This window comes from Anas platyrhynchos, chromosome 1 (assembly GCF_047663525.1).
Source record: "Anas platyrhynchos isolate ZD024472 breed Pekin duck chromosome 1, IASCAAS_PekinDuck_T2T, whole genome shotgun sequence".
Taxonomy (NCBI): Eukaryota; Metazoa; Chordata; class Aves; order Anseriformes; family Anatidae; genus Anas; species Anas platyrhynchos.
This window is the reverse complement of record NC_092587.1, coordinates 148,666,265-148,678,553: the sequence shown is the minus strand read 5'-3', so window position 1 is coordinate 148,678,553 and position 12,289 is coordinate 148,666,265. Positions and strand designations below refer to the sequence as shown.

At 36.2% G+C, this 12,289-nt stretch overlaps 1 long non-coding RNA gene across 1 annotated transcript; it reads right to left on the bottom strand.

Annotated features, from left to right (window-relative positions):
* Positions 1–2,596: 2,596 nt before the first annotated feature.
* Positions 2,597–11,806, bottom strand: LOC106017226 (uncharacterized). Its single transcript, XR_001190523.5, has 3 exons — positions 11,457–11,806; positions 5,256–5,330; positions 2,597–3,779 (listed from the first exon to the last, which is right to left on the bottom strand). It is a non-coding gene; the product is annotated as an uncharacterized lncRNA (long non-coding RNA).
* Positions 11,807–12,289: the final 483 nt, after the last annotated feature.

Here is a 12,289-nt window from a genome sequence, read left to right as displayed (position 1 = left end):
AGATATATTTTGTTGTCTATTACTGCAATGGCTGCACCAGATCTATTAAGGTTTGATACAAAACTTCTTAGACAAAGAGGACAATCACTGTCATTGAATTTTTTACAATCTAAAAGTTGTAAATGTTCAAGCAAAATTCCTTTAACATGAAATGCATAAAAACTGTGCTTTGATTTACTTCTTTACATATTGTTGAAGACATCTCTTTGAAAGCTTTGAAGCATGGTTATTTCACAACAGCAGGGTATACAAAGCCTAATTGAAACAATTAAGGTGACATCCAACAGCTTCAGTTACATTTTGAGGATATCAGTTTGCATTAATACATTTTCATATGCACAGCATTAAAATACATGTCAGTCTGTCACCCTTTGGATAAATTATAATCTTAAAGATAAATATTAAAATTGCCTTTCAGAATCAAAGTTCAGACATGGGTAGGGGAAAAGGGCTGCCTGTGCCTATATTCACTAAATAACTGGTGCCACATCCCTCAAATGAAACACAGTTATCTGGGACATGAAATGTGGCTTCTTGGTTGTATATCATTTCTGATGGCAACTATCTGTTATAATGGAAAAGGCATCAGTGATGCATCAGGATCTATCTGGCAAAGCTCTATGAGGTTCTCAATCACTCGATCTCTGCAAAGTGACAGCTGTTGCAGTTCATGCTTTTTTTTCTGAAGAAACTTCAATGCACTGAAAATGTCAGGTTACAGAAGCAGCAAGATCTCCATCTGTTTATTCCAAACAAAATAAAAGACAAAAGTCACAGCACAGAACTTGATACATTACATGTGTTTCTCTTATTCTGAAAAGCTATCGGTGCCTTTACTTGTTTTTAAGCAATACAGTGGCATTTCAATCAACATCAGAATTACTCTGTGTGTGTCTCACAAACCTGTGCCAACCTGAAGAGTTTCAATCATGAATCAACCTGTATCACCTCCCTCTTTGGCTACAGCCAGTGCAGATTTTCTCCCACATGGTGTGATTCAGTTACACCTACCTTCCAGTTCTGTCCAGCCCTTCTGTCCTTGGTGCCTGTCCCTTTCTCCCTCTGGGCTTCAGATATATGTTAAGACATGATTAGCAAAAGGATGAGGAGAACAATGGGAATAAATAAATAAATAAATAAATAAATAAAGAGGCCTGTGGTTCTTCAGGACAGGAAACACTGATACTATGATTATTCTGGTCACTGTTATCTGATTTTAAGACATTTTAAGTTTTAGAAATAGCAACATACACAGAAACTTATTTTCAATTCATCATGACAAATATAGAAACAAGAGAGTAGGCAGGGAGGACTAGCGTTCACTACATCATGCAGTGTACTTGTGCCTTCTACTTTTTTAGAGTGACACCCCCCAATAATTATGCATTGAAAATGTGAACCTTCTATGTTTTCCTTTCAAGTGGTCCACTGTTACTTATGGAAGGCTTTTTGCTTTGCTTTTCATTAACTGGCTGGTATTGCTTTTCCTTTTTCTTCAGAAAGCAATTATAATGGCCTTTTAAAACAAGAGGTTTATCTTCTCCCCCAGATTAATAATACTTTGCAGTACCTTCATTTAGGGGCCTGAACCATTTTTATATAGCCTCAAGGAGAGGAAGGAAAAAGTAAATCAACATTAATGATTCATTAGTAGCCATCCCTTGGTATATGAGCTTATATTCTAGTGGAGAATTTTTTTTTTTAAATAACACATTTAAAGCCACAGTCCCTATAGTGTTCATTTTATTCACATATTCTGGATTCATCTAATTCCCAAATTTGACCCTCAAAAAAAAAACTACTCAGCATAATGATGTTTTGCATTGTTTGTGTTAACTGGCTGAGAAATATATATATATATATATATATATATATATATATATTAATTTAAATTGAGAGCATTATATTTACAAAGAACAGCTCTTAAACATTTTCAGCTTCTTTCTTAGGTTTCCTGAGCAGAGAGGAAGAGGGTGATTGGTAGTGCCAGCATTATACAATCCTTCAGGACCTTTGCTTATCAAAACTCCAATCAAAAGAGAAAAGCATGTTGCTGACAGTAAGCCACCCCAAACAGGATCAGAAAGGTGTGGGATATGTCAGAAACACACACAGTGAATTCATCCGTTTCCCCCCTTTGTGTAGCCCCGATGGATCAGGCTACAGCTACTGCATACCCTTAGAGGCAGCATCAATTAATTTCTTGACTGTGCCTTGATAAGGATGCTGCCTGACATGCACAACTTCAGTCAAAATATTACACTGGCAATTATAATATCAAATGCTGCTTTCCACATTCCCTGTTATTACTACAGGATACTCCTCTTTCCAAATGGTTTAGGATGTGCTACAACATTGTATAAAATAACTGTGACTTAAATAATCCATTTTAATGAGTGCTATGCAGGAATGGGATGGGCCTAATTCAAAGTGGAGAATTCCACAAAGAATGAGTTAAAATATTTTTTTTTTAATAAAAGAACAAAATATGAATTAATTTGCAATAAAATACTGTAGAACACTTTGAAGAACATTTATTATTAACCAGAAAGAGAACGAAAGGAAGTTCCCTAACATTTTTTCTCAAATACTGCAGTTGAAAATGTATGATTCTAAAGGTTTCTATGGTGTATTGCTTCCACAAAACTTACTGCATTTGAAAACACCTAACACTTTAATATTATAGTTCAGTTTTCTTTCAGATAGGAAAATTATTTCTGAAAATTCTCTTTTAAAAACTATGTTTCCAGAGATTTTAGATGTATTTCACTTATTTAAAACCTTATTTTTTGACAGCAAAGATTACCTGTAGTTTATGACATTGCAAATTATTTAAAAGTTGTTTACAAAGTGTCTTTAAAGTCTTCCTTTCTTAAACAGAGGAAAGGGTGTCATCCGAAAAAGAAATAATAGCAGATTAAAACATAGTCCTCATATTGAAAATAAATGTAGTGTCAAAATTTATGTAATAGACATTTTCAACAATATTAAATAATGGACTTTAACAGATAATTCCAGACTTTTACATTTTTTTTAAATAGTAGGGAGATCTTTCATATATATGTTCCCGTGTTTGTAGAGAGAAAAACATCAGCAATTTTGTATTTTTAAAATACTAGCTAATAGGTTTTTCACATGAATTACTCTAGAATTTTAATCCATTTATAAAATGCCAAAGTAGTTCTAGAGGAAGCATTAAGGATCACTGTCTAATTCTGACACTGCATGAATTTTCATACAATTTGCGAAGGTGCGAGTCAATATAAAATGTTGTGAATGACTTCAGTGAATCGCACAGTACATCTCCTCAGAGAAAATGATGAGATGAAGTGTTTGGTACAAGGAGCAGTAGGAAAATCCACTGAATATTCAGTTCTTCAGTGAGTCTTATGGTTTCTTTTGAATCTAAGTAACCAGAGATAGATTGAGCATCTTTGTAATGTTTATTTAGTAAAATACAATGCTGCAGTAATAAAAAGAATAAAAAAAATAATAATAATAAATGAGGGCATTCATTTTCAAAAACCTGAATCCACTAAATTACCCATACAATATAGAGCTGTAAGCAGGAGAAATAAGCATAATTAGACACTTGTAAGGTAGGATTTGAACATATACCAACATATGCAAAAGGATTATGTTTTGGACACAAGCACCCAGATCTTTTTTCTGTATTGAACAGGAGCTTCTTAGACAGGTCCAGGTAGACTAGATCAGACCAGGAAAAGCTTCCAGATGGCTTTATTTTATTTAGTTGTTTGGACTCCTTGGACTCTTTCCTACAGTTTGAAAGAAAAACATGCACAGTTATAGTGTTTGATTAAATATCGTGCCCCCGGTCATTCATTATAGGGCAGAACAGTTTCTCCCACTGCCAAACTCCCAGAGACAGCTCTAGTTCACAGCAGCAGACAGATGTCTAGGTCACTTAACATTTGTGCTCCCTTTTATAAGCCCTGGACAGTCAAGAGCAGAGCTCAAGCTTTCCAGGTGAGGTACTGGTATTGCATTTTGTCTCACATGGGCATAAAAAGAAATCCTGGATGAATTGTAACCTGAGTAACCTTTTCACATACAAATCACACACAGTAGCCAAGCTTCTGTTAAAAACTGATAAAACCCCATGCCATTCCAGCATCCCATCAGCTACTTTGCTAACTGACCAAAATTCCTACCAGAGTTTTTAAAGAATTCAGATGACTCCTTGCAATCTGTCTATTTTAGCAAAGGGAAGAACTGAAAGTGTAGAAGGAAACCTAAGCAACAATGAAATCTGGAGCCAAGGGTGCAATCCTGTTGAACACAATGTCTAGGGAAAAGGATGAGCTACACAGTGTAAGAGCAGCACAAGTTTTCTGCAAGCTGTTTGTAACACACCACCAGCCAGACATGGATTGGTGAGATGGTCCATACCAGCTGAACCCAGAATTGGAGTTAAGTGGCCTTAAAAAAAAAAAAAAAAAAAGAGAGAGAGAGAGAGAGAGAAAAGTACTCCCCATGCTCTCCAAAAGTATTACACGTCTGTACATCTGTACCTTAGCCACTAAATTCTGTCCCATGTTTTGAAGTAACTTTTTAAAGTGTTTGGTTTTCCTAAGAAATTCTTACTTTTATGTATTTTGTGAATATTTGAACACTGTTTTAAAAGACTATTGGAAGGCCTTTGTGGATATTTACTGTCCACAGAAATTGTACTTTCTTTTGAGAGAGACAGTCAAGAAAATACATTTCTGAGGTTTTTTTTCGGTGGTGGTGGTTTTGTTTGTTTTTCCTTATTAAGGAAGGCTGTTGATCTTATACAACTTATTAATTTGAGCAGTTGATTCAAAAATACTCATCACAGGACTGTGATTCCACCAGGAGAGTTACTAATGCCATGAACATATGCTACATCACTTGAATAATCCACAATCTTGTTGCTAAAAAAAAAAAAATAGGCTTTTAAAATAGGTTTTGAAAACAGATTTTGATAAAGATGAGGACTACATTCCCTTGATTTCCAGCTTTGAAGATGAAGCACATTGGAGAGCAAGGGTTCAGAGCCAAAGCTGCAGCTTCAAGACCATTCATGCAGAGAGACTTTTTTTTTTCTCCTGTTAAATACGGTATAGCAAACCCCAAGACTCCATGTGTTTGAGCCCTGTACACATACTCCTGTGCCATCTGTAACACCCACACACATCCTGTGCTATCTTCCTTATATTGTACATAATGCATCTCCTAGAGAAATCATACCCAGCAAGGCAGACACTCACCTTTAGGGAGACTGGGCTGATCCAGTAACAGCACTGTGAGTCATAACTTTTTCAGTACCTGAATCATTTGAAGACCTGCAGCAATCAGAGACCAATACAGTTCCTTTGGAATAGGTGGGTTCCTGTTATTCCTGCAGCTTTGTGTTTTTCACTGTGCATATCACTTAGAAAGGCATACAGGAAAGGACAGATTGGCTCAGCTCACAGATGTGTCTCAGGTATTTGTTTTTTCTAAAAGAAGCAATATCCCATGAGCATGGAAAGGTCCAACTCTTACTCTCCTTCTTTTATTATACCAGCTGGCTGAAGCTAGGTTAAAAAAGGACGGAATTAACAACCCAAGTGGCTTTTTAAAACAATGTAGTAAGCCAGATCTGTCTTGCCAAGTAAAAACAATGTCCCTGGTCCTGACAGAACATTGTACATTTTATACTGGAAGTACTGGCCAGTCACCATAGAAAGAGAAGCTGGAATACTGAAACAACATAAAAAATTATCTTAGGTCTGATTGTCCTCCAGCTTAATGAACCAATATTGTTTGGAAGCCTGTGATTATTCAAGGGACTCCCTGGCAGCTCAGATTTTCCTTGGCACCTTTTGTCACCTATACAACATTTCAACAGCTCCAGGGTGTCAGTAAGTAGGATACTTTTGAAACGTACCAGTTGCAAGTTACGAGGGAGCACCAAGGACATACTGTCTAGCAGTTTCAGTGGCTTAGATATGACATACTAAGGTGTCTGACAACAAGCTATCATTTTCAATGGGATGTTTTCTTCTTAGGATCATCCACTGTACAATATATACATGCATATACAAAAAGTTCACACATTTTTATGTATTATATATATGTACATACATATCCACAGATATAAAATAGATACACACACGTATATACTGAAGGACTGCTCCCTTTTTTCCAATACACAAAACAACAAATATAGGTGCAAGCCTTTTCATTTGTAAAGAATATTAGTCAAAATCCATGTTGAAGAATCCCAAAGCAAATCCCCCTCCAAGCCAAGCTGGCACTGCTATATAGCAACCAGAGTCATCTGCACTGGGCAAGAGCAAGAGGGGAGCAGGGTCTTCTCAGTTTCTTTGCCTGAGTAAAAAAGAATCAAACGTAACAGATCTCAGGAAAATGTGGAGCACAGGCAGCAGAGGAAAGGTTCATTGCATTCAAAATTGTTATCTACTTCATAGTGGAGTATTACTCAACAACAGCATACTGGAGTTTCCACTGCATTCTTAGAAGCAACTAGAAGCAACAGATCTTGAAGCCTGTGGCATTGGCGTTTACGGATATTTATACGATGTAAGCACAGTTGTAACAACAGAGCTACCAAAATATGCTCGGCCCTTTAGTGAAAATAGTTTCAGGGTTCACTCAAGGTTTCTCAGCAATGTAAACAATACCAAGTGTTGCCATCCTTTATCAACAAAATAACTTATGGTAAATTTAGCTGTGAAAGTCATAGGTAAGCTCCCACAGGCACTAGCCACCACTCAGCAAGCTTCCCTGTCTGGTTCACTCACGCTGAGCAATGTTTTTTTTGACGGGAATATTGCCTTTTCCCGTCAAGCAAACACAGTGCTGCCATAGGATTAGTAAAAAGAGGGGGGACTGGCTCCCTCCTTCTCGTTTGGTCCCTCAGAGATGGAACTACTGACCACTAGGATGGAAGCATGGAGAGCAGAGGTAAAATTTCAAGTGCTGGTGTTACTTAGGTTCTGCAGCTGGGCTCATCCTGCTGGAAGAGCAGCTCAGGTGGTATTGGGCAGTCACAGTCCACTATCACCAATATGAGACTTCCCAGACATCCTCTCCAGCTGGTGATGAACTTGCAACCCCTCCTCCAACATGCTGTCCCAGGCTACCATTTGTTTTGCCTGTGCATAAAGCTGGTCCTACATAATCTTATGTAGGAATTAGTGGGATTCATCCCTTTGCTCAACTATTGCCTACTACCAGATAGCTTAGTGTGGGATCCTGCATGTGCATCCATGTTACTTCAGTGGTGATGTGTAACGCTTCTAAATTCAGCATCAAAAAATAACTGGGAGACTACTTGTGCAGTATAACAGGAATAAATCACACTGTATGCCCTGTTCTTTCAGCGTGTTTTATAACTAAGCTCCACTGGCTGTAGCCAGCAGACAAAATACCAGGCTTCTCAAAAGGAGAAAAGAACATTCTTATGCCTTCCAACTCAAGTGGTTCAATTTCCCCTAAAGTAATGAAAGATTAACTGAACCAACAAGACAACAAATTCATTAGTCTGTATCTTCATGGCTAGAAATGAGATGGGAGTCCTGGAGTTACTTAATATACTGCAAAATGTTCACTTTATAGAATTTTTTGAGAGTCTTTACCAAAAGACTATTTCATACAATTGGAGATGGAAGAAAACTTTCCCTTTCCTGAGACCTACAGGTGACACCCTCCGTCTCCCTATGGTCTACTTTAAGAGATGGACAGCATCCTTTGTGGGATACCTCATTACTCTTAAGACATACACTATGGTACCCTTTCTAGAAACTTAAAAAATGTTTGGTATAAATGAGCTTTGCATTATCCAAGTCCCCTTTAAGAGTCTGGGTACACGTCATTTGCTTCTTCAAAAAGACATAGTACGATTTAGTAAAAAAATAAATAAATAAATAAATAACATTTTCTTCTTCACAATCAAAGTCTAAAATCCATTTCAATTAATAAGAAAGTAAAAAACTGTTAACATTGTCATTGTCTAACACTTGCTACAAAGCAGAGAGCAAAGAGGTGTGTTTTTTTTCAAACTGTGGTATGAAGCCCAGTAGCCATATAATAATACTTTAAATGTAAGATAATCAATAATCACAGTAGACTGTAACCCCAGGATAATTATGCACTTCTCTATATCTTTAAAACAAAGCCTTATCCTCACATCTAAAAAGTGGAAGTTACATGGTAATTATTCTTTGAATTACTTTGTAACTGGTAGTATAATTATCAAGTAATCTGCATGAAAATAATTAGGTATTTACATAGTCTTTGCAACATAATTACAGAGTAGTTGGCTGATTATACAGTGTGTGCCTTGTTAGAGAAAGTGATACCAAAAAGACAAAAAACTCTATAAAAATACTTGTCATTTAGACTAAAATGAATTAAACCTGTAAAAGAGTTGTGTGTGCATGCAAAGCTAACAAACAATTGAAAGTTAAATGGAGACAGAAGAGTATACAAATCTTGGCAGCAGTCACTCAGTTTCCTGAGTAGAAGAAACATGTAGAGGCAAGTCATAAACTTATCTTGGAAGACAATAAGAATTTCTTCAATAATTCACAGTCACATTCACCTCATCATCTCACAAGCCCATCTGCATTCAGAGATGCTTAATAAATTTGTGGAAACAATATGAGGATACAGTGATTGTTTAAAAACAATTACTCTGGCTGACTTTTACTCTGATTAAGTGTCATCTGAAAAAACGAATTCTTGATATACTTTTTCTTTCAACTTTAAAGACATTTTAAATTCTTTATTTTTTTTTATGAAAAAAAAAATGCTAATAGCAACAGTTCTCTTTTGTTGTGAGTGAGGCAGCCCAGTAATTGATTTTGATCCCTGTTATATATCCACACCTTCTTCTCTGGCTGCATAGTTGTAGTCATATTTAATTATCAGATGCAGATCCTACAACAATGGAGATTATTTCTTAAGTAGAAAATCATTATTTAGCCATCATTTGCACTAAAATAGCAATACAGAGTAAATTAGTAAATGCTCAATATATACATATATATATATAGTCACAAAATAGATTATAAATGGAGAGAGCAAGAACATTCTCTGAATATTACAGACAACAAAGACCACCAACAGAAAAATCTGTGTATCATTTCATTTTTGTGGCTTCCTCATCAAATAATCATTATTTTTACATTCCTTCATTATAAAATTGTTTTATCTTAGGTGGGTTTACCTTGTGATTTTCTAGACTTACTCCATCTATACCCATGAATATTATGAAATCAATAAGAATTTTATTTTTTTCCCCACATTTTAAGGTCACATACCACATTACAGAATCTAAATCATCCTTGAATCATGTCCAAACTGACGTGTCAGAGAGCTTTTAGCATTTGCTGTCCCTCTTTTCATTTGTTTGCTTTGTCTTTATTCAGGGATTTCCTAATTTTCTTAAAATGAAATATTAAATAGAAAATTGAATAAGGATTTCTATCCTCATGTTGTGTTTGTTTGTTTGTTTTTGTTAAAAAAAAAAAAAAAAAAAAAAAAAAAAACAGCTATAATATAATCTGGTGGGAACTATACAAGCTAGTTTTTATAATGAGTATAGAAACATCTCACTCATTCATTATTTTGAATGTCTGAGTTATCCCTAAAGAAATACTCCAGCAAAAAAATACATGGTTAAAGGTTCACTGAACAGCAATCCCATGTTTGATACACCTCAGATGTTTGGAATGAACTTTTTTCTGCTGACACAAGTGTATATTTCAAGCTGGCTAAATCTGAGAGTTCATGTTTACCTTCAGTGTTCAGCTTAGATTCAGAGAGGTTAAAGGTAACTAATAGGACTGACACTGAGGTCTTTTCTTATAGCTTATAACATGGAATTTAAGTGTGACAGGATTCATCTATCTTTTCCAAAATTTACTTTGCATCTGAACAGTGGTTCTTACAAGAGTAAGAATCTCATCAAAGAACAAAGGTCCAGATCTACTTACTTTTTAGTGTGCCCATTAAATTGATTAATTTAACAGGAGAAAGTCACCTAAATAGCTTGAAACCTGTAACTCTGATCAAATGCCTTCTTTTATCAACAGAATAATTTGGATGACAAGCATAATTAGCAGGCTTTTATTTTCTGTTTCAGTTGAACAATAAAAGAAAGCAAACCTAGGCATTTTAAGAAACAAACTTCATTACAGATGTATGAAATGGATCTGAACAAGGTTACCTGTCTGTATCATTTAAAAAACTAAAGGTCACAGCAAATACTGTAGTATTATAAGTGAAAAAAATAGAGGTCCAATTCAGAAAGACCGAATAAGTTAAAAAAGGAGGAGACAGAGAACATAGGTCAAATTTAGCTGAAGCACCTATAAAGGGACTAAGGGACTGAATTCTGTACTGAGTTTGAAGCGTGGTAGGTGACAGCATGGGACAGACGACTTTGCTTCTACAAAAATTCAATTTCTCGTAACTAAGTTAAGTGACTGTGATTAGAGTTTGCCCAAAAATGTAGAGAGGCTTTTTGTTTGTTTGTTGTGTTGTGGTTTTTTTTGACATTCCAGAGTGTCACTATAATGAAACCTCCAGAGAATAAACATCAACATAGGATATAACTTTTTATATAAATGTTAGTCAGAAGCTGTGGAAACCTGAAAATAAACAAAACCCTGACTGTGTGAGTTAGGTTAGCTATTGACACCAAAGAGTTAACAAAATCAACAAGAAAAAGAAAATCTAACACATAGCACAATCAGTATTTTAAGCTCCAAACAGCCCTGAAATATGTTTGTACAAGTTTAAGCCATCAAGTTCCATTTCTGCTACACAGGATTTTTTTTAAGACCTATTTCCACTTGATTCAATTGATTTACATGATAAACAGTGTCTGAGCCACTTTTTCTGAGTGTCTTTTTCCAGCCTACACTAGAGATCCCAAGCCCTCCATACACATTTTTATTCTTTTGTATTCCATTTTTTTATTTACATGTCTCTGATAATTTCTGAATTACCATGGTTAGTTAGAAACCAGAGCTATCAGCGTGTAGCAGTTTACATAAAGCAAGCTCTTGCATGCTGCATGGCAGTTTAAATTGGCCTCTTACTCTCCACTACAAGCCTGAATGGAGACTCCACAGGAGCACAATTGGAGTTAAGAGCTCTGAATGCTCTTGTGTGGCAAATGGCAGCAGTGTGACCCCTCAGGTCTTGTTCTCTCTTGCAGCAAAGTGAGATAAAACAAATGCTTCCCTGATTAGAGGAATTAATGCCACCTTGTCTCCTATGTGTCTGTGCTTCAGTCTCATGAGCTAAATACTCTTGAGTCAGGTGCAGACATACTGTGCATTGGGAGAGTAGCCTAGCAGACTCTTCTCTCTCACCACCACTACCCCCACCTTACATAGTTCAAAAGCTCCCAAGTTATACAACAGCAGTTGTTGCCCAGTTGTGTAGCTTACCTGCTATTTAAAAGGTGGTTGCACTGTCCTTTGAGGACATTGCATCCAGATGACAGTGAGCAAAGAAACTGCTTCGACAAGTAGGCAAGGCAGGCAGCTGCAATCTTTCACATTCTGTATTTCAAAGCGATGCCTTGAGTGCTGAGAAAGTTTTCATCACCAGGAATCTCTAAGAAGCTGTGAACTCACCTGGAAGCCCTTTCTTCAGTCAAGTCACCTAGAATGTCTCCCTCTTCCGTCAGTCACTACTTTCATGGCATCTTTTAAACATGATTACCTCTGAGATTTTATCTTTCCACCCAATCAGACAACAGGCTGGAAAATTTCCATAGCAAATCTGCCTAAAGAGCATTAGAGTTGACTAGATGTGTATTGGATGTAACTGAGTAAATATGGTTCAAGTGGCCTTGAGAATGTTAGATCCTCCTCTGAATCAAGGCATGGTAACTGACAGCTCATCAGCAATCATTAATACTGGATTGGGTTTCGTAACTAAACAGATCATCATTTTTGACGCTGAGTTTACATATATTTATGCTACACCTATTCTGAAGCTCATCTAAAACAAGATAGTAAAGCTAGGTGAGTATTCTACTTTTTTTTTAAGGTAGTTTGTCTATACACCCTAAAGATATATATTTTCAAATGTTGCCTAATTAGTATACAACATATTACAAACAGCATTCAGTCTTGCTGTAAAATAAGGGCAACTCCACAAAAGCTCCATCTACTTTAGACAAGAATTTCAGTACTATCTAGTGTCTGAAAATTCTACGTGAAGGGGCAATCTGAAACACCTAATTTAAATTTCAGTTAAGACTTTCACTTTCCCC